This window comes from Cryptomeria japonica, chromosome 2 (assembly GCF_030272615.1).
Source record: "Cryptomeria japonica chromosome 2, Sugi_1.0, whole genome shotgun sequence".
Classification (NCBI taxonomy): Eukaryota; Viridiplantae; Streptophyta; class Pinopsida; order Cupressales; family Cupressaceae; genus Cryptomeria; species Cryptomeria japonica.
Genome location: NC_081406.1, coordinates 642199358 through 642224442, shown reverse-complemented (window position 1 = coordinate 642224442; position 25085 = coordinate 642199358). Strand labels below are relative to the sequence as shown.

Genomic DNA, 25085 nt, shown 5'->3' with positions numbered 1-25085 from the left:
TTAACACTAAAAAATACTACCCTAAGGCAGCATTGCTGCCATATGGCAATCAACGCTACCCTTAGGTAGCACTGCTGCCCTATGGCAGCAGCCACTACCATGGGTAGTGCCGTGTAGGTAGAGGCAATGCCTCCCCACTAAATTAATAAATTAATTTTATTTTATATTTTTTTTTCAATGAATTTTTTTTTTAAATAAAATAATTTTAACAGTATTTTCAATAAAAATCGGAATAATATTAACAATAATTTCAATAAGAAAAAAAAATAGATTTTTCCAATAATTCCATTTTCACAGAATTTAATCTTTCGTCTTTTTTTTTTATTTAATTAACCGAAGAAATCTATAGAAGAGCCCTTAATCCCTTCAATAACTTCCAATAAATTCCTTCACCTAAATTATTGACCTGTTCCTGTATGTCCCTGTTTGTCCTAAAATAAAGACCTAACCCCTATTTAAGCTAAAATTCTAGGTTCAATAGCTTTTTCACAAAAAAACCTAAATTTAGAATAATAGTAATTCTTATTTTATTTTCTAAATTTATCACATGCAATAATTAAAAAACATTATTCTTTCTTTTCTTTTCTCATGCACATTAATTAATTTTCTAAATAAAGAATTAAAACAATACTTTAATTCCAATTAATTAATTTTCTAAATAAAGAATTAAAACAATACTTTAATTCCAATTAATTCTTTTTCTAAATAAAGAATTAAAACAATATTTTAATTCTAATTAAAACCGAGGCGCCAATATTTTATGGAGCTATGATAACAAATGAATAAAAGGATTAATTAGAATTAAAATATTGTTTTAATTCTTTATTTAGAAAAAGAATTAATTGGAATTAAAGTATTGTTTTAATTCTTTATTTAGAAAATTAATTAATTGGAATTAAAGTATTGTTTTAATTCTTTATTTAGAAAATTAATTAATGTGCATGAGAAAAGAAAAGAAAGAATAATGTTTTTTAATTATTGCATGTGATAAATTTAGAAAATAAAATAAATACAATTAATATAATTTATTTTTAAAATAAAAATATATTTCTAATACCATGCAACTTAATTTAATAATTTCTTTAATTAACTAAATTTATAATCTCAATGCATAAACAATAAAATAATGAGATAATTTCATAAACTTAATTAATTAATTAATTAAATCCACTAAAACACTCAAATTAAACAAATCTCAAGCAATTACCCATAAAAGATAAAATGACAAAATACGAAGACCGAACTAATTGACAAGACGACCAACTGACGATACTCATACGAGTGTAACTGAGTAACATAGGGTCAACTACTATCTCCTCCACTTCCATCAGAAAATATAAGGCACGCTCAAACTTGTGAAGCCAGGTGGAGATGATACCCCGTACCTACCCGGTACTTGTACCTGCAAAATCGTGCATCACTGAACCACACATGCATATATACAATATAGAAGACACGACATACACACCGATGAAGGAGAATCGCGACATTCCCTGTCTCACCGAAATGAGTGAAGGAAAATTGTCCCCTTGCATCCAATACACTCGCAAACACACAACATATAATTCCACATTTCATAAATAAAGTAAAATGTCAATACATAGCAATAACACATAAAATGCCATAAATCACAAGGACTGAAATACTGCAAATAAATTATACATCTCATCTCCGAATAAAGCATAATGTCATAAAAATCCGAATAACATATCATGGTAATGTATCCACTGAAAAACAACCAATAATAAAATATGAGTCTAATGAGTTCAAACTAGTAGGGGTACTACATAACACGACAAACTTCAGAAGAGTTCAAAATACTAGTGGGTATTCATCCCCACCGTGGTTTTTCCCATTTGGGTTTCCATGTGAAAAGTAATTGTGTCAAGTGGTGGATGATTTTGTGGATGTGTTATTTATATGGTTGATATGAATAATTGGTAAAGCCACTTAGATATATTTAGATGATTGGAAATGATCTAAAATAAGCTATTACTGATATTAGTGAAGTGATTTAATATTTTGGTTAAATGGTATTTGAGTTTCATATCTGTTACATTGTATCATTGATGTTTTGATCAATCGGTAAAGTTTGACAATGCAGTTGCAGTTTTTGGATACAGTGACTAAACCGGTTAGTTTAGCAAGTTGTTTCTAAGTTGGAATTTAAGTTTGGTGAAAGTTTAGTTTATTTTCTATCTACTGAGTCACCCCCCCCCCCACCTCTCAGTAGTTGACTAGATTCTTATAGTTTCATCATATTATCAAGAACAATTAAACCTACCAACGGTTGATCCTGATGAAGAAAGATTTTTAATAGTTTTGAGTAGGGCGAACACTAAACCTCATTTTACCCCATCGAAATATGATGGGAAGTTAGATTCAGATGAATTGATGGATTAGATCTTGGAGATGGAGAAGTATTTCGATTTTGAAAACACTGCAGAAGAGAGGAAGGTGAAATATGTTTGTACCCAGTTGAAAGGCCATGCATCTCTTTGGTGGGAGCATTTGCAAGTTGATAGATAAAGAAGAGGTAAAGAAAAGATTAAGACATGGGATCAAATGATTGCTAAGTTGAAATCAAATTTTGTGCTGATGAAGTATCAAGTAGATTTGTTCTAGAAGTTGCAGAATCTGAGACAAAGAATCTAGTGTGAAGGAGTACACTGAAGCATTTTACAAGTTGAACATCAAATCCAAACATGTTGATGATGAAGTTGAACAAATTGCAAGATATTTTAACAGATTGCAGATGTCTATACAAGATGAACTCAGTATGATCAAATTGGAGAGTGTTGAAGAGGCTTACCAGTATGCCCTAAAGGTTGAAGAGAAATTGAACAAAAGACATGAGAAGAGATAGAGAGGTAGAGGTGGAAGGTTTACCGGAGGAATATTTCAAGGAGGAAGAGGATATACCAGAGGAAGAGGAACCAGTACAGATCAGAACAAGGACAAGGAAGTAAGAAAAGAAGGTAATTCATACCAAAAGGATGATAGAAATTCTACCGGAGGAGAGAACCGAATGGTTACCAGAATGAGAACTTTGGAAGACAAAACAAGAGGACATTTAGAGGAAATTGCTTTAAGTGTGGAGGAGAAGGACACTATGCATTTGAGTGTAAGAAGACACAGGCTACCGAAAGAGCAGTAGTGGTGGAAGAAAACCCCACCAGATTAGACAATAAAGCGGAATATGGAGAACTGTTGATGATGAGGAGAGCTTTGTGTCATACCAGAGGAAATGAAGAGCCCTTGTAGAGGAAGAATCTGTTCAAGACCAAATGTAAGGTATCCGGTAAGTTTTGTAAAGTTGTTATTGATAGTGGTAGTTCAGATAATCTTGTTTCATAAGAGATGGTGAATAAGTTAAAATTGAAAAGATTGAAACACCCTCAACCTTATCAGATAGCATGGATTCAGGACGAACATAAGTTGTTAGTAAGTGAACAATGATTGGTGAAATTGAAAATTGGGAATTATCATGATGAAGTTTTGTGTGATATTATGCCTATGGATATTTGTCATCTTTTGTTGTGTAGACCTTGGCAATTTGATAAACATGCAATACATGATAGGAGGAAGAATACATACACTATTGTGGCCAATGGGATGAAGCAAACCTTGTTACCTTTGGAGGAACCTTTGAAGAATGAAGTTTGTACGAATGTTGGAATCTGTTTAGTAGATGGAAGGAAATTCATGGATGGAATGAGACATGTGAATGTGTGTTTTGCCTTAATTCCTAAGAAGATTGAGAGACTGAAACCGGAAGGAGAATACCCAGAAGAGATAGGAGATTTGTTGAAGGAATATGAGGACATCATTTCAGATAATGTACCTAATGGATTGCCACCTATAAGAAGTATTAGTCATTGCATGGACTTGGCTGATGGAGCTAGTTTTCCTAACAAAGTTGCACACCAGTTGACATCGGCAAAGAATGAAGAATTGAATAGACAAGTGCAGGAGTTGTTGAAGAAAAGTTTGATCAGGGAGAGTTTGAGCCTTTGTGTAGTACCAGCAATATTATCACCTAAGAAGAATGGAGAGTGGATAATGTGTACCGATTCAAGAGCAATAAACAAGATCACAGTGAAGTATCAGTTTCCTTTGCCTAGGATGGATGACATAATGGATTGTTTGAGTGGAGTAAAATACTTTACAAAGATAGATTTGAAGAGTGGATATCATCATATCAGGATCAGAGAAGGTGATGAGTGGAAGATAGCATTTAAGAAAAATGAAGGACTATATGAAGGATTGGTGATGCCTTTTGGATTGACTAATGCACCAAGTACTTTCATGAAAATGATGAATGAGGTATTGAAGAAATTCTTCGGTAAGTTTTTTATTGTGTATTTGGATGACATTTTGATTTTCTGTAAAACAAAAGATGACATTCTGATTTTCTGTAAAACAAAAGAGGAGTATTTGTTGCAGTTAAGACAAGTTTTGCAGAGGTTGAGAGAAGAAAAGTTGTTGATCAATATCAAGAAGTGTACTTTCATGAAGGATGAGTTAGTCTATTTGGGATTTGTGATATCTGAGGATGGTTTGAAGATGGACCCTGAGAAAGTTAAAGCCATTGTTGAGTGGCCTACACTGAAAAGAATTGGGGAGGTAAGATCATTTCATGGATTGACTATTTTTTACCAGAAGTTTATCATAAATTTTAGTTTAGTTTGTAACCCTATGACTGAGACCATGAGATGAGATCAGAAGGAATTCAAGTGGACCACCAGAGCAAACAAAATTTTTGAATTGTTGAAGCAGAAAGTGACTGAGCAGCCTGTATTAGCTTTACCGGATTTTAATAAAGTATTTCAAGTGGATTGTGATGCAAGTGGAACATCAATAGGAGCAGTCTTGAGTCAAGAAGGGAGAGTATTAGCCTATTTCAGTGAGAAATTGAATGATGCCCAAAAGAAATATTCAATGTATGATCAGGAATTTTATGCCATAATTCAAGCCTTGAAGAAATGGAGACACTACCTATTTCGTAAGGAGTTTGTTTTGTATACGGATCATCAAGCTTTGCAGTATTTGAACAGTTAGAGTAAGTTGAATTAGAGACATATGAGATGGGTAGAATTCTTGCAGAGTTACACCTTTGTATTAAAGCATAGAAGTGGAAAATCTAACAAAGTTGTTGATGCATTGAGTAGGAGAAGGAATTTGCTGACAGAGATGAGAGTGACTGTTAGACATAATGTGCCACTTAGAGGGGGGTGAATCAGTGGTTTACAAACTTTTCCCTTTATCTATCCTATGTGTGTATACCGGTTATCAAATCTAAGAGAAATTAGACTTACCAGTTAGATGGGAGACTATCACAAATGCAATCACACATGAAAGGGACATCACATAAGACTAGCATATAGGAGGAAAACCCAAGATGGGAAAAACTTCGATGAGAAATGTTGGTGGAGTCTACTACTCTAATCTAGCCTCGCAATGAATCTCTGATTACAACGTTTAGGGCACCGATCTAAGGAGCACCAACCCCTAATTTAGGGCACCAACCCAAGGAGCTACAACCCCAACACCAAACTCCAACTTAGTGGTCTACTATGAGTATATTCAATTACAAAAGTAATAGTCTTGTTACAAATGAATTTTTTAATTCTTCTGTAAAAACTCTCTACCAGTTCTCCTCTCTCTAATACTTTGTTGGTTCTTTGCTCACCCTCTCACTGCTACAACCTTATCTCTTGTTGCAACCTTACTCTCTATCGCACCTTCACCGGTTCGGTATCTTCTTCTTCTTTGTCAGTTATGCTCTATACTGGTTCTTCTCTCTTCTCTCTACTACACTGATGCTCTCCACCGATACCACACTTTGTCGATTCTTTGCTTGCCTTCTCTGCAAACGTTTGCAATTCCTCTATGCTAGTTCTATTCTACCAGTTTACTCCTCTGTCAGACTCAATGGTTGACTGTCGGTTACCTCACTATTGTCGGTTGAGCTCTTCAACCCTATTCTCTCTCACACTCAGTCTCTTCTTCTCATTCTTAGTGAGCACCTGACTGATTTCTTCTCACATATAGCAACACTCTCTCCTTCAGCTGCAACCTTCATCAATTTTGGCTTGCATATTTATAAACTAGTTTTCCCACCAAAAACCAATTCAAACTTCAAGCGGTTAGGGTTTCTTCTTCAACCCTGATGCAAACTAAATCCAATCAGATCTCATCAGATCTGATCACCTTGATTGATGAACTACAACTTATCAATCAATCCCGCCTTTATCGTGCCTTCCAGACACGCCTTCCTCATTTAGCAATCTGCTTTTAACCTGTCAGCTGATTTATTGATCGATCACCAAGAATGGTTTCACGGTTTCCTTCACCTACCTCGATCTTCTCAAACCATATGTCCTAGATCTCTGATGTCCATTTGAACTCAAGCCACAAACCTCTTTTGCACATCCCATGAATCACACAGTCACCATAACTGTCGACCTTCCACCATCTATCTCACGGATAGACACTTCATCGACCTACACATGCATGCCACCTCAACTCCACGTGGCATCTATGTAGGCATCCATCTTAGCAAATACCTTTGTGTCAATTAGACTTGGTCAGCGACAATCAACACATAACCGGTCCATCTTTTCTGTCGATTTTCTAACCCTGTCGGTATCACTCACTTTCACACTTTGTTTCTTTGTCAGTGGAACACCTTCACCGGTCATCACTCTTGCCCAAAACCCCTCATGCACCTAGCTTCTTTTTCAGTGGAGCACCTTATTTGATTTCCAAACATATCAATCCACCATATGTTCATCTTCATCAAGAAGGAGCACATCACTTAGCCTCTTTGCTCTCTTACCGGTTCTCATACTTACCGATAAGCACCTTTGATGACACCATGTCATCAACCTTCAAGTGTTTCCATCTCCAATCCGACAATATCTTCTATCTGCAACTACACCAACTTTTCCTTCTTCATCATCAACCCAGACATCATCTCAACCGGTTTGTCAAGGTGACAAACCCATAACTTCTTTACTCTCCTTTTTCTGTCGCGGTAGCACATCATATCTTCACATGCTGATTCGGTGCACATCCCTGAAATCATGCACTTGAGGTATCCTTTTGTTTCACCGGTAGATTCGGTGTGAACCTTAAATCACCTGCCTTCTACTCTTCTCTCTTGTCTCGGAGGACTATGATGCATTTCATGCATAATAGGAGATAGCTCCACTTATTGGTGGGAGTGTATCATTGTCATCTGCATCTTGCATTGCACCAATGTGGCTTCCCTGTTTGAGCAACGTATCTTCAAATAGGCACATGCGATCCAGTTGGGGCACATTAACTGTCAGTCATCTCTTCAAATGGTGAATGCATCTTTATTCAGTGGGAGTCCTTCTATTTGACATCCACACAACATACCGGTGACCTATACATCCTTCTCTTTCGGTGTTGATGTGATCCTTGATAACATTCCCCCTCTTCATCACAATCAATTGAGCAACATCTTTCTCTCTTATAGATGTCATTATTTACTGGTTGTTATCATACCAGTCTCTTGTCCATATCTTCAACACAAGTCAACCACTAACTTGTGTACCAGTGACTCCAATTGCCATTGTGTTTAATAGAATTCTCTCCCTTACTGGTGACCAATAATACTAGGTGACATCAAAGACATCACAAACAGTATGCCTCAATGACAATGTTGCACATACATCTCTTATATTGGTGGCCATCCTATACCAATTGACATCAATGACAACACAATGCCAATAGTGACAATATTAGGTTTTGAAGATTTGAAGACCTTGTATGATGAAGACCCAGATTTTGCAGAACCTTGGAAAGCATGTAGAGAACTGGCTATGGTTCATAGAAGCAAATGGTTGGATTATTTCATCCAGGATGGGATGTTATTCAGGGGAGTTTAGTTGTGCATACCCAAGAGTTCCATGATAGAGAATTTGATAAAAGAGAAACATAGTGGAGGACTAGCTAGACATTTTGGCATTGACAAAATAGTTGCATTGGTGAGTGAGCAGTACATTTGGCCCCAAATTCATAAGGATGTTAAGAGATATGTGTAAAGTTGTAGAGTTTGTCAAGTTACAAAGGGTAGTAGTCAGAATGTGGGACTGTATAAAAACTTTGACAGTACTGGTAAGACCTTGGGAGGATATAAGCATGGATTTTGTACCTGGATTGTCTAAGACACCGAGAGAGAATGATTCTATATTTGTGGTAGTGGATAGATTTTCAAAGATGGCTCATTCCATACCTTGTAAGAAGACATCAAATGTATTGCATGTAGCAGACCTATTTTTCAAGGAAGTGGTGAGATTGCATGGATTACCTAAGAGCATAGTTTCAGACAGAGACACTAAGTTTGTTGGTTATTTTTGGAGAACACTTTGGAAGAAGATGAAGACAAATTTGAAGTTAAGTTCTCCTTTTCATCCACAGACTCATGGATAGACAGAAGTTGTTAGCCGAAGTTTGGGAAATTTGTTGAGATGTTTAGTGGGAGATAAAACCAAAAGTTGGGATGTGATCCTTGCACAAGTAGAGTTTGCCTACAACAATTCAGTGAATAGAAGTACCAGAAAAACACCTTTTGAGATTGTTACCGGAGTGCACCCTAGAGGAATATCAGAATTGAGAGACATTAGTAGTGTAGACCAGAAGAGTTCAGAAGTAGAAGATTTTGCAGATCACAGGGCAACATTGCATATTCAGGTTAAACAACATTTGGAAGACATGAACAACAAATATAAGGAGAAGGCAGATGAGAAGAGGAGACATAAGGAATTTGAAGTCGGCGATGAAGTGATGGTATATCTAAGAAAAGAGAGATTCATGGTTGGAACTTATAATATGTTGCAGATGAAGAAGTTTGGACCTTGTAAGATTTTGAGGAAGTTTAGTTTTGGAAATGCATATGAAGTGGAGCTACCAGATAGTCTAAGCATTTCACCTATATTCAACATTGCAGATCTTCATGAGTACCATAAACTAAAATTCAGTGAGGACAATATTGCAAACTTGGATGAATAATTGCCCCAGAATGAACTAGATCATATTGAAGAGATTTTGGACAGTAGGATTGGGCGTAGTACCCGGAACAATCAGTACAAGGAATATCTTGTGAAGTGGAAGGGCAGACCAGTTGAAGATTCGTCTTGGATTTATCAAGCAGAGGTAGACTGCCTTGGTTTCCCTTTGACCCAAGAAAAGTGAGAGGCTCACTTTTTCATTAACCTCGGATGTTTGATGCAGGAACATCCCTAGTTCACAACAATCTTGCATCAACCAAAAACATTTTCCTTTCTGTTTTGTTTTCTATTTGCAGTTTCAGTTTTCCTTTTTGTGTGTCACAGTTTTGGCTCACAGGATCTTGTGGAGTTGGATTCTACTTGAAGACTTGATCATCTTTCTTTCTTTTAGACTGCATCACATTTGGATCACTTTCTAGTAAGATATCACTACCATTTTCCATGATAGTTTCTTGTTACCAGTTGTTCCTTTGTTACTGGTTGCCTGAGACCTATTCTAGTGATCTACCATAACCCATTTCGAATCTTGTGGATCCTTGGGCATTGATTTCGATGTTCCTTGGTGCGTGGCCAACCTTCTACATTTCATCCTTTGGATTTTCCGAAGGAATCTCTTGGCGGAGGCCGACCTTTGTTATTTTTATGTTGGGTCTTGTTCTTTAGGTTTTCATCCCTTTTGGTTCGACTGGATCCTTTGGATCGATATATATATTTTTAATTATGATTTAGAATGTAACGAAGAGAGAATCAAGTAGCTAAACTGTGCATAGAAGATAGATCTTTCGATTCAAGGTCCCGATTGTGACCTATTCTACTAAGCCTGTGAATCGGTATGTTGTGACCCAATTGTTACCGGTTGGATGTAATAAGATTTCATGCAATAAAATTATATGTTATGCATTGCCTCCATCATATCTTTTTGTTTCTGTTGTGTTTACTCTTGCTGACCACTACAGATTGATCTTTTTGGGGTCTCTCCTCACCATTGACTGCCTTAGTAACAATCTAAACACATATCTCTAATCTCAAGAGAACTCAAAGCGTCACCTAAGTCTCCACATATTCATGAAAACCAACAATAAATCAAGCCACGTGTTCTAAGCTCCAAATGCAACACTATATTCTCATGAAGCTCTCAAGCACATGACCAATGCACTCAATATAAAGAGAACCAACCGAGATCAATGTCAAAGCTCCAATCATGAATCAAGAACATAAATATGACAACATGATCTAACCATCCTCTCCTGGAAGATCACATGCTCCAAGTGAACATATCGTGGTCTCAAGAGCAATATATTATGCCAAAACACTAATCCAAAATCAATAGTATACCATGACATAATAGAAAACATACTCTAAACTAGTTCATCACCAACCAAAGCATAAAAAAAACCTAAACCAAAGACTCCATGAATCCTCCATGGATCCAAGATGTCAAAAATATCCAATCACATGAAGAGATACATCTCCAAATAGTGTGTATGTAATGTGAAAGAACCCTTCTACAACAAGAGGATATCGTGAATAAATACATCAAATATAATCCAATAAATTAATCATAGGAATCTCAAAGGTTGAGACACCTTAATCCAAACATATGTGAGATTAATCACATGTCAAACCTCACATCTCTATGTGATTCTAACACATATTTGAGAACAATCACAAGTCAAAGCATACATTCTCATAGTTCCTCTCACATGTGTGATGACTTTAAATCTGCACCATATGGTCAAATCAAGATAATATTGACCATCTAAATATATGTGATCCTTTCCCTCTTCAATTATACAAATAAAAATGTGTCCCGTGTAGGCTCCTCATCTTTACAAGGATCTCATGCAAATATAGCCATTGATCTCAAAATTGAGTCTCTAACATTGATTATCTATCTTTGAAATCTATAAATGGGTCCTCTTAGAGGACATTTGGAAAAAGCCACACATTGAATGAAATTTTATGGTACTTGAATGAGAAACCACACATATATTTAATCACTCAACCACTCACATCTTGAGCATAACCACACACTTGGTGTATCAAAAGAGGTTTAGGGAGGTCTTTTGAAATTTTTCTCCAGTTGGGTGTTCAATCTCTTACACTAACTAGAGGTGTATTGTGAGGTAAGGTATAAGGTTCATTTTATTAATGCATTTGAGTCTTTATTTTTCGTCTTGTTTACTCTTGTCTATATTACTCAAGGAAAGAATGTATATCTAATCAAGAGGAGTATAGTTGTCTATTTTTTGTATGTGTTGAGTGGATTTCCTCAAGTGTTGAAGTGGAGGTTCTACCTCCTCTTCTAAACTATGAGAACTATTTAATATATCCTCCTCTTTAAGTCCTTTATTAGCTCTTGGTTCAACCTTATCAATCTTTGAGGTTAGTTGAACCACATCTATCTCCATGTCTTCTAGCCACAACATTACAAAAGAGGGCTTAATCTTTTTTAAAAATAACACTTTCATTGTATATATCGCGGCTACACTGTCCAACTGCTTGCACCATTTCACATTGACATCATAGCTAATATAATTACATTTCACTATTCAATAAATACCAACTTTGACTACTTCTCCCTAGGTACATGTGTATAACTCTCAACCAAATATTCTAACATGTTGTAATAAGGCACATTTACCTATCCATAACTCCATAGGAGTCTTATCAACAAGTGTTAATGTTGAATACTTATTAATCAAGTAACAAGTTGTAGTAACTACTTATGCCTTTAATTTTTATTCTAAATTGACTCCATTAAGCATCTGTCTAGCCATCTCTATTAAGATCATATTTGTTCTTTCTGCCACCCCATTCTACTAAAGGGTGTATGAGATTTTCTCATGTCTCTCAACCTCATGCTCTTTATAAAATCTACCAAAATCTTTGAAATAAAACTCTTTGATATTGTCAATACTCAAAACCTTCATCTTTTGAATAGTCTAGTTTTTCAAAAGAGCATCAAACTCTTCAATTTGAATAAAAAATCCATATTTACTCTTGAGGAAATGCATCTGTGTCCTAAAATAATCATCTATTTAAAAGATCTTACTATTTCTTCCTAATTAATTTTGGCATGTATTCATTTTTATTAATAAAAGCATTAGACACATGTTTTATAAGTCATATTTTTTTCTAAGTTGATTTATCTCACATGCTTGGGAACTAGTACTTCATTTGTGTAGAATTAGTATAAATAAACTATTTAGTAGTAGAAGATCGCCCATGAATCATGTTGTATTAAGCATTGATCCAAGAGTTTGCCCACTTAAAAATTCCAATGATATATTGTAATGTACATATCTTTCATTTCAAAGCCATAATACTTGTGTTTCCATATACATCAATTTTTTTCTATTTTTATTATTTAGATAATCTCTTGAAATAATGAAATATAAAAAATAAATTTGCAAAATATTATAAATTGAAGGAACATTAACAAGACCAAACATATTTAAATTACCAAAATCCAACACTCTAGAATAATTATTAAAGCTAAAATAAAACTAAACATGATTTTATTTTCTATATGCACAATTTACAAAGAAATCAAATTCAAGAGTACAATTACTCGTCCCTTCAACAAGATTTATAATTTTTAGGGCCCTTGGACCCTTCTCACATGTATGATCATTCTTGATGTCCATAGCATTGTCTTCTCTACTTAAGTAGTTTTCTCTCTAAAATAAAAGCACACTTGGACACTCAAAAAACACAACTATCAAAAATAGATACACGACTCCTCTTTTTGTTAGTTCCAATGGCAAAAGTCTAGATTCTATATATCTAATCAATATAAAAACAAAAGAGCAATTACACTAGATAATACATACATCCAACTAAAAAAAATCACAACGTCATAACTATTCACACCATATTACACCCTCACACACTAAATTTACAAATTGATAATAGATTAAATACTACACTAAAAATGTACAACACAATAATTATGCACCTTAAATTTTGACTCTTCAAATATCCCTATTATTTACTTGCTAATTTTACATGTAATCACTATTAACTGGAAATGAACATACTCATTCTTTTCACTGTCATTTTCAAATTACTGTTTGTATTTCAAATACCTAGTTTTCCTTCATTATCTAAAACCCCTATTCAGGAATGATTCGAAGATGTCATGAACAACAATAACTAAATATATTCAAAAACCAAAAAGAAATCCATTCATTCATTATTTTCTAACATCAAACGGCTCTTCTTTTAAATGTATCTCCTTGCATGCAACTTCCATATGAATAGAGGTATTTTTCTAATCTAAATTTTTTTATTCTATTTGGTGGCCAAATATTTTTGGAAACATCTATCCAGGCAACTAGAAAGAAATTCATACGAAGGAGACACGTAGACTTTTTTTATAAACTCTTCTTTATAAAATTCTTTTCAGTTGACTAGATAGTCACGAGTAATATTTTTTCGCTCTAAAAATTATAATTATCTATATTCTCATCTTCATTCAACATATCATTGTGACTATTTTCTTTATATTTGGCATTTTATATGATATCATCTTTTCCTACACCAATACATTTATTATTGCTTTCTTCCAATGCCATTCCTTAAACTAAAAGATAAGTTTTTATTTATTCTAAAAATATATATTTGTGGTGCAACTAGAAACCATTTTAATTTGTGTTTAATTTATAGCATTGAGATTAAATCTTCAAGGTTGTTACAATGTGAGTAAAGAATCATTCAATTTAAGTATAAACCATTAGAAGATCAAGTGAGTTGATATTTATTCGTGTTTGATATTACATCTATAGAGATAGTTTATTTTGTTAACTTATTCATTTAGCTAGAGTTGCTAGAAATAGAGATTGGATTTAGTGTAGCTTTTACACGATTTAAATTCTTTCTTTCTTTCTATTTTATAGTTTTCTTTTTAAGATTTGATTTTTTTATTTATTTTTATCATGTAGTATTTCACTTTCACATTTGTATGATCATTTTTTTAATATTTGTATAGAAATAATTTTTTGAGAGAATTTATTTATTATTAGAAATTATTTTATGTATACATATATGTAAATGTATTTACACACAAAGCTCTTAGATCTAGCTATACTTAGGTTAAGTGTACATGTATTCTATTTTATCGTTACTATTTATGGAGGTTGAATGACCAAAGTAGGAGCCTAACCACTTTAGTAAGCTCCTACCTAGCCATCCATTTCTCCTATTTTAGATGTGGCTTGTATGATGATGACTCTCTCTCAAAGATTCAATGGATTTTCCCTTTGGATTTCACATTCCCTACTTCTCTTCATGCTTTTGGTTATTTACTTTTGATTATTATAATATGAATATTCTAGTACATTCACTTCATAGTTGCATTTTGATTTTGTAAGTATGATAGATATTTGCATGCACGATAGTACACTACTATGTCTATCTCCACATCTTACTTTAGATACTATGCATTATATGTCACATATCCTTTAATGGTTGAATATGTAGGGACTCCCTGGTAGAATCAAAAAAATTAATGGTTGAATATGTAGGGACTCCCTGGTAGAATCAAAAAAATTATGTCACATATCCTTTAATGGTAATACAAATATTACCTCATCTATTTTGAGCGTCAAGGTAGTACTCTTGATGGCTATCACTAAGTGATCTCACTATAAGAATTGATAGTGAACTATAAAAGAGACAAGGATTATTAACAACAAAGATAAACGTTGTATGCACAAGAAATAAGTGAAGGAAATGTTGTATTACCAAAGAATGAATACAATGCATACAAGATGTTACATTGTGTGTAGTTCTCTATAGCCTTTATATATATAGGCAAGGGTGAGATGTTGTTAAAAATTAAATGATGACAAGTATCTTAATCCCGTGACATGAGACACAAATATTAGATGCCCTAAGTAAACTTGACTAGTGTTAAAAGGTCCTAAAAAAGAAACCATATAGGTTGAAAAAACCTATTCACACCAACGCCCCCTTCTTAAATACAACTTAGGGAAAATAAAAAAATGTACAAAGATGGATATTAACTATAATCCTTGTTGAGGTGCCCGTGTATAAAATAATCTCTAACAAATTAAAAAAGGAGAAAAACACGTAGGAGAGACTAAGGAGCAGAAAAGTGTCATGCCATGATCTTCCTCCTAGATTTTTACTCTAACGTAGTTCAAATGGATCACAATCTTATTGAACACATTCAAATGCTTAACCATAGAGCTACCACCATCCATTGTCAATCGATGCATCTTCTCTCTCAATAAAACTCATTAAATAGGGATTTAGTATGGTACAAGTCTCTCATCTTCTTTCAAGTAGCTTGTGTGACATCTTTTTCATGTACGACCAACAAGATAGAAAATGCAAAGTAAAGCCTAATGAGACCTTTGACTTTTGAATCTAGTAGACCCCAATTAGCTTGTGGCATTGTAGTATATTTGAATATAGATATAGCAACTCATAGATATATATCTATGAGTGTATCCCCCATCTTGAGATTCAACAACATAGAGTTAGTGCCTATAAGTCTCTCCATCTATATTTTTTATGTGTTTTCTATTTTCTTACAATAAGATCTATTTTTATATAAGCTCCCACATAGTCCAAGATTATTAAAAAACCTCATTCCTAAAACCTATGATCCCAAATATAAGTATAGGCATAAAATATGCTTCTAACACTAATCTACGAGAGGAAGTATGTGTAAAAATTAAATTACTCATTTGATTACAAAATAAATGAAAATAAAAATAACATACCATAGCACAATGATTTATGTGGGGAAAACCCTTTCAAAAGAAAAACTCCACTCCAAAGCAACTCAATGTAATATTAGTAAGTTAATCGATAGTTACAATATAGTTGTAAAGAGTAATCCTTTATAGGGGTATCACCAATAAGTGATTTGGAGAAGTTATGAAGTTAGCACTGTAAATAATTATAATGTGCAATTTGAAACATCTATTTTCCATAACCAAAAAGAATCGGTAAGGGGAAGAGCACCAATTATCACCCATGTTCTAATAATTGTTCACTCCTTGCACACCCAACCATCCAATTACTAACTTTAAAGAAACAAAAAAAAACAAAAAAACTAAAAGACCATTAATAAATTTTAAAGTACCAATAGCCGCCCATTTTTTAGCATTTTTGGACAATAATTGGCTTATTTTTGCACCATTATTGCTACCCATAGTGCACAATAATTGGGGAATTTGTTCATAAGTATTGGCAATTTTAAGTGCATGGTAATCAGAACATCTTTAAGCAAGTATCGAGAAAAACTTTGAAATGTGTAGTTTTTGACCCTTGCGTGCATAACAAATCCCATAGTATGCATTGTTACTACCAAGAAGCCTGGACAATAGCTATAAGCATTTAAGTCACATGTGAAGACAAACAAATAAATATCATCAAAATTCGATGTACCATTTAGAATCTATGGATGCATGAAGTTAGTTATAATGGCTAATGGTACACTTCCCCTAGTCCTCTTACTTAGAATAGCAAACTAGGGGGCTTATTCCTTAATAATGCACTGAAAACACAAGGTGGGCCACTATAACCTATTGAATGAGGAGAAAAATCCCCCAATTTCCTCTTACATATTAGTGGAGACTCAAACTCAAGTTGGGCGACACACAACACACCTTGAGCAAGAAACCAAGCTAACCCCCTTGAGCTCAAAACATTGATTTTCAATCATATGACAAAAAAAAATTAAAAAAACATTATATTTTAGCATTATAAAATATAGAAACTTGAAGTACTTAATTTTTTATTAATTTCATTTTTTAAAAGAAAAATAGTTCATCAACATAAAAAAATAATAAAATTAATTTACACTCTCACATATCAATCGATGTATAATTATTTTAAATTATAAAAAATAAAATATTTAATCTTGATAATTAATAATTTTGAAATATTATATATTTTAAACATAAATTCTATAGCATAATTCAACTCTTTATCATCAAAATAACTAATATAGATATCTTAAATACATCTATCTAAAAAATAAGATAGATGCGGAATTTACTCATATGAAGACATAAATTTTATGTACTATTCATTTCTGAAATATTATATTTATTATTGAATATTGATATTTTGACATGTATGATTGTCAAATTTCAGATAAAAAAAAACTTTTTATTAACACCTCATTCCATTAAACAACATGTGACTACCATTTATAAAATATCTCTAAACATTAAAAAAAAAAAAAACTTTTTAATCAACTAGGGGAAGAGAAGCAGTTACTATCCATGTTCCAATTACAGTTCGATCCATGTTCCAATTTCCGTTCACTCCAGGGACATCTGACCCCAAGAAACTTCTATATTTTAGCCAATTAAACTATGATAAAAGAACAAAAAAAATTATCATTACACCAATACATATTCACAAGTGAATGTGTATTTGACAAATAAAAGTAAACAACTAGTGGTACAAGTCAAGTTAAAATGCATGCCAAGTTGCACAAAATTACCAACTTTTACATTTAAAAAAAAAGCTTTAATGTTTACAATTACCACCCAAAGCAAGTGGCTCAAAACTTAAAATATATTATATTTACAAATTCATATGCACACTTTATGGGCTATCAATTACACATTCTCCACATTTCCTCTAACATCTTCATGCATTAACTGAATCTACTTTGGTACGCATACAAGTGAATGGTGTAAGACTCCCAAATAAACATAAAAATAATAGTAAAGCGAATACAAATTTGAATTCATTCAAGCCACTATAGAAATCAGACATAAATGGGAGCTACAATATGAAATGACCGATTATTTCTCACACATATTCAAAGTTCAAAATCAACAACCATAAATGAATGCATTGATTTTTCACATTCAAATGATTTTATAAGTGGGAATTCTCTGCATCATTTTCATTACAAGTTCTCTATTCTCACCGAATATTCTCTAAGAATTCAGAGCTTAGGAAAGCGGTCTCTACATATTCTTGATTGAAGGGCGCTTATTCAAGTTCGTACACCCTTTCTTTAATGCCATCTCATACTAATAAAATTCATGTTTTCATAAATTAAATATTTACTAAGTCTATAAAATATTTAGAGGCACTTAAATTAGGTCTTGTATAATAATTCAATAAGCTAGTAAAAATGGAAGGGTTCAAATTTAGAAACAACATTATCTATTTTTAAATTATATCATAGTTATATATGGACACTTTTAGACCAATAGTGGTGCCTTAAAAATGTCATGTCAATGTTTATCCTAAAAAAAGTACCTCTAAAATAAATAAAAAACCAATGATGTGATGTCACATCAGCGTACAAGTAAACATGACTTAGTGCACACCTATGGGTCTTATGACAATTTGGGACTATTTTGGACACCTTCACATTAATGCATACTGACATAGCATCATATTTGACCGTGTGGATTTGAAATTTTGTTTTTAAGTAGGGGACTTGACAAGTAAACTGCTGTGTAAAATTAAAAAAAATTGAAATGTCCTCATGATTTTGAGAAGCGTGAAGTTAGGGTGAGCATGTTTTGGCTCCTCTCCCCTACATCTTTCTATACTGCATCTTATCATTCATGTGTATGTATCTATATAGGTATTTGCATATGTATCACAATTATATATGTATGTATTTGCATAAGCATGTGTGTATGTATGCATATATGTGTATGCATGTGTATGTATTTGCATAAGCATGTGTGTATGTATGTATATATGTGTATGCATGTGCATGTATGAATTCATATACTCCTATAGAACTCTTCGTATGTATAATGCTATATGTATGTATGTGCACATGTTTATGAATGTATGACTATGCATATATATATATTTCATTTGTTGTAGATTATTCTTATAAACATGCATATTGTGATATGTTGAAATTGGTCAAAACATTGTGCTATATAATTTGCCAATCAGAACTCAGAGATACAGGGCTTCTTATTCTTGTTACCAAATTTGTGGTTGTGAATTTGTAGAATGTTACTACCCATGATTATTACCATTTTTTGCTTGAAGAACTTCATAAAATTAACCGAATATGTGAACCATCGACATATGAATGTAACTATGTTTGTTAACACACCTATTAGAAATTTTTTCTCTAATTGCATCTAAATTTTCAAGAATAAATACTAAAAAAAAATTGACTTTTTCAAAATCAGAATCAACTACTCATAAATTAAAATCTGGATTAACTCTAAACACTATCTGAAATATAACTATATTCCATAAAATTTCCAAATTCCTGTGAAGGACAAATATGAAGTCCAAAAGCTGGATTCATTTGTTTTTCTTTTCAACTCATTTACTCTACCACTATATCTCTTTATAAAAACTCTTCTTGACAAAATACAAAAGCAAAAGCCCTGCAATACCTGTATAATATGTTGTGACAGGGACATTTTCTGTTCAGAACAAAGGATTCCAGAAGCCATAGTTGAAATTATCAATCACATATGACAAACAAAACAAAATTTTATATTGCAGGGCAGAGAATAAAACAAAAGATGATGACTCAAGGCCAAAAAAATCTTAAGGTTAAGTAATAACTATGGTCCAACTGTCAAACATTTAATGGGTGTCCCTTTATACGATGATGTCAGGTTTTGTTTGGATACAAACTCAGTCATAAATATTTTATGTACATTTCATACAAGGTAATAGACTCATCACATCCCTTTCATGGAATAAACCAGTCTTCTTAACTAATGTACACTTGACATGACTACACATTGATTGAATTGCAGTCATGAGTAGATTCATGGCTGCCATGGTATTTACTAAAGAACAGGCCTTTAATGAAGAGCTTCCACGGAGTGAAGGTAGATAGGAGTGGTGCAGAGCTACCCAAAAGGCTTCTATCCAGTGCAGGTACTTTTGGATGGTTCAGTTTTACTATAAAATACGGAGGACGTGCAAAATACAATTTGAAAATCAAGTTTTTTAAACTTGGACTGGCTGGATTGTAAAGAAAAAATTATGGCATAGGACAGATGAATGAATGAGGGAAGATTTTTAATGATATTTATGAGATCACGTAATCTATGGGATCTAAAAAGTGAGAATAATACAATTGATACATTAAGGAGCAGACCTAGAGTGACCGCTGATCTTTGCAGATCAAGTTTCTTCTGTTGGGAATTTTGACCAAGTAATCTGTCATCCTAACAATTCGTCTTCTTGGAACAAAGTATTTAGAGACTCAACTTTGTATAATTGCTCCAAATTTCGTCAAAAGCCACACAATCTATGACCTAATGTCATTCTATTTCCACTGATCCAGATCTGCAAAGAAGACAAACCTTGTTAGCCTATTCCTCTTTGGGTGTTCTCCACCTCCCTGTTTTTTAGGTGTGAGCTAGTCTTAACTGGACAATTTTTTGTTGATGTCCACATGTGGGATTGAAATGTTTGACATATATAGTAACACGTGGACTATTCATGCTTGTAAAAGATGAATTGATATGCATGACGATTCTACTTAAATATCATATGAAACAATCTACAGCAATTTTATATCTCATCTACGATAAAAGAAAGAAAAAGATTATGTCAAAATTTATCTTCTATCATCCAAAGACAACATTGCTTAAGAATAAATGTCAACCACAACTTATAAAATATTGACTCAAACACTAAACATTATTCTGATAAAAACATCATACCTTAGTAGATTGCAATATAATTCACTCTCTCATAAATGAATATTCCCTAATATTCAACAATGCACCTTGAATTGTTTTTAAAAATACAAGGACTACAAATTAATAAAAGTGGAGTTGGCCATTTTTTCTCCAAAAGACGCATCTATTCAACAAACCACTATCAAGTTACCATGTCAGAAATCCCAAGGAGAGATGTTGGACATTTTCTAACAATCTCCCCCTCAACATTACTCAAGGGGAATCAAACCTACGGCCCCCACTCTAATACCACTTATTAGAAATTAAACTGGTCGATTTTTCCCAAAAGACGCACCTATTCAAACAACCGCTACTATTCCAATTAAAAATCTCACATGAATATTAAAGCATGTTACTAAAAAAATATGCTAAACACATTCCAACACAAATTAACAAAACAACTTTAAGTTGAAAATTAACAAAAACAAATTTACAAACTTCATGGAATACACCCATATAGCTACGAATGGACGCGTCTATTCATGCATTTTACACCGTCGATTTTGCAATAAACGACTGCGATTGACTAACACGTCGCTATCACGATGTACAAAATATCTATTTTGAAACCAGAATAGCTTCGCCCGCTACAAATTAGATGCACGTAATTACTAATTAGAAAGTGAATTACTTATCACGTGAACGTCGATTGATGTTTCTAAGGGAATTGATTACTGTACACTGTGGTACATGAATGGCTGTCTTGTCTGAAATTTACTGTTTTCACCAGCATTCATTTGGGGCAATTCCCAAGAGCTCAGCTGAAAGAGTTGATGTTCCCTATATAACTCCATTCAGTCCCTATGTTCCAAGCTGTGTAGTGAGTGAATGGCAGAAATGTTGAGGAGGAGAAATACCCAATTCCTTGTTTTCATTGTGTGTGCCATTCTCCTTCTAGGAAGGAGTAGCACAGCAATTCGTCAGCTACCTTCAGGTTTACTTCTCTTTCATAGCAAATGTATCATATGTGATAATTTTGTCTCTGTTTTTTAAGTAATCATTCATCTTGATGATAATATAGATCATCTATAGTGTGATTCGAAATTTTGATGATAAAAAGTATTACATATAGTTTAAATCTGAAATGAAAAAAAATAACTCGTGTCCATTTCTCTCTGTCTAAATAGTATTCATTTCTCTTTCTAAGTAGTGGCTTTATAGCTATTTTTGCATGAATCTTTCATGGTTTATCTTAGTTGTTGATATGCAGAAAATAAGGCTGAGATGGAGAAAGCTGTGGAAGAAGGGTGTACTGGTGGGGAAGAGCAAGCAGAAGAGTGTTTGATAAGGAGAAGTCTTAAGGACCCAAGTATAGATTATATCTACTCTGCTAGCAAACCATAGCTCTAAGCTTTTGCAGGGTATTTGTCTCTTTTGATGTGTAGTCATCTGTGAAATAGATTAGAAAAGCTAGAGGTTGTATTTCTGTCTACATGTTTGGGATGAAATGTACATGGATTGGATTGGAGATCCTTTTCTATTAAAAACATTATAGCTTTTGCTATGCATGATTTCAAATTTTAAGCTCCATGTGGTGAAATATTTTGAAACTCTGGGATCTTTACTTAAAAGGAATAGCTAGACTGGAGCACAGCGTTTATTTACAGTTAAAATGGTAACAATGTGTTAAAGTGTTATGTTGTTTGAGTTTTAAATACTGTTTAAAGTATTTACAGTTCATGAATGACAAAGCACTAGATATAAGTAGATACGACATTACATTTTTAGATGTTGTCCTTGTCAAAAAGATGTAAAATTTGAGCTGGATGAAAGGAAGTTCTGGGACATGTTTATTTTTTAATATGACAGTAACTCTTCGCCTTATATACCATTCTTGCAACCAAAGAACTGTTAAACTGGGAGAGTTTAGAATAGATTTTTATTCTTCAAATACAAACACATATGAAGAGATGTATCTATATAAGTAATAGATGTTTAGAGATAGATATGTCTTAGTGTATAGATATTTAGAGTCAGTCTTAAACTATACAATAAGCAATATATTAAGTCTAGAAAATGTCAGTCAATTTTGAGTGTTTAACACTTTCGAATCTTAAAGTGTAAGTTTAGTTTGTGTGATTTATATTGTCCGAATATTTAGAAATGACGATGAAATACAGTTGATATTTTCAATACTTTTAAATAAACTTGTTTCATTATAAGAAATAATGGGATGATAGATTCCAATCAATCTTTTAATTCTTATAACACAACTTTTTTAAAGTTCTCTTCCATATATGTATATTTTGTCAAAGTTTTGATTGCTCAACTCATTTGTCATTTGAGTATTTAACTTTTAATGTAATCCTCAAAGGAAGAAAATTGTCAACAGATATCATTATAAAATTATGACGTCAATTCAAAATCTAAACATCAATGCCTGCCTGTGAGTTTGTTTTAGTTTATGGATCTTATATGTGGATGTATATTCATTTGACTTGCAATAATTTCAGAAGGATTTAATCTAATAAGGCTTGTCAGTCGATTCTTTTTTCTATTAGAACGCCCAAACTTGCTTGGATTTTTCTTGTTTGGATGTTTTTGTGTAGAAAATCTCTTAAGGCTCTTCTTTATGGCTTTATTTTATTGTACTACCTTTCTGAAACTTTTTTCTTTTTATCATTTTTTACTTTGGTTTCTTCTTTTCTTTCTGTTGTTTTTTTCATTGTTTTTCTTTACTTTTTTCTTTTATCATTTTTTATTTTGGTTTCTTCTTTTCTTTCTGTTGTTTTTTTCATTGTTTTTGTTTATTTTATTTTATTTTCTTTCTTATTGGACTAGACTTTTCTATCCTCCCTTTTGAATCTTTGGTCATCTTGGACTCTCGATTTATATGCTTCTTTTCACTCATTCTTTCCTTCTTTTTATTTGTGCTTGGTCTGCAATTTAACATCTTAGTTGATTCCCTTTGGCTCTCGTCATCCTGATGATGGATCACGGAGTGTGATCCAAAATATTGATGCAAAAATCTTGAACACAATTGTATTCAGAAACTACTTTTGCTCTAGTTTTAAGCATGTTTAGATGACAATGGTAGTATTGATTTACTTGTATTGAAAGAGCTAGCAAGATCTATTTTTGTGAAGACTAGAGACATAGCCTGAATTATTTGTGAATCAAATTATATTAAAGTACATAAGATCAATAGAAAAGGTTGTGGATGTGGTATGCCATCAGTTAGATCGAATAAAACTGAGAATCTGTTATTCTATGAATTCAATATTGGCTTTAGAGAGTGGGCAAGATAAATAAAAGTTATAGCAAGGGGGGAATATAATAGTGAGACTTGTTTCAAGCAACTAGAAGGTGATGCTATACAAATAACTAGTTCAATGGGCAAGAGTAATAGGTTAGAGAATATATTGATTGCTTTAATAAAGAGGTTGAAAATGACTAGGAGACACGACAAGGAAAGAAAGGTAACAAGGACCAAATCAATTTAAACAAGGAGAAACCTTAAAAGGAAGTTTCTCCAAGAATAAAGCTAAAATGATAATCCCTATGATGGAAAAATAAATATAGAGAAACTTGATCAATTGATATTACAGGTGAAATTATACTTTAGTCTTCACATACTCACATGACATCAACAAATATCATTTTCTAGTAGTCTCAAGCTAGTTGGTCATGCATAAAATTGGTATGAAAGTTATGAATTATCCTTGTAATGTAACAAAGTGGCCCCTATATTCGAATGGGAGGACTTTAAAATGTTGGTCAAGAATAAATGTATCCCATTTTCTATGAGTAGGGATGTGTAATGCAATGAAATTAATTCTAGTAAAGCCAAGGCCAAAGTATAAAAGAGTACACAAAAGAATCTGAAATACTTGTTCAATTGAGAAAGGATGTCATTGATAAGGAGGTGTTGATGAAGTATATCAATGGTTTCAAGAGGCATGTATACTTTAGAAAATCCCCAAGTTATTGACCAAGTGTGCACCCAATCACACTATATTGAGCTTGACAAGAAGAGAACCTCCTTATTCAAGAAAAAGAATTTAAGGAAAAACAAGGACAATAACAAACTAGAGGAAACTGTGAACCCCCTACTACTTGAAAGGGCCCTTGCCCAATTCTATGGGTTGAATTCCCTAGAATTCTATGGACCCAACCCCCTACAATTCTATTGGGGTAGGGCAAGCAGCCCGCTATCCCTTTAGAGTAGTGGGGGGCTACATTAACCCATAGAATAGTAGGGTTGAGTTGAGCAGTCCCAGTCAATTAATTAACTTACTAGAATAACCTTACAATAACTATAATAGGAGGGTGGTGGGGGCAGGCAATCCAAGGATAGAGACCAAGGAAAGTCCAAGAAAGCCAATATTTTAGTCCAAAATAAGGATAAAGAAAA

General features: G+C 33.2%; 1 long non-coding RNA gene across 1 annotated transcript; it reads left to right on the top strand.

Annotated features, from left to right (window-relative positions):
* The first annotated feature begins 21487 nt into the window (after window positions 1-21487).
* Window positions 21488-22259, top strand: LOC131055730 (uncharacterized). The gene is made up of 2 exons (XR_009108483.2): window positions 21488-21665; window positions 21942-22259. It is a non-coding gene; the product is annotated as an uncharacterized LOC131055730 (long non-coding RNA).
* The last annotated feature ends 2826 nt before the right edge of the window (window positions 22260-25085 follow it).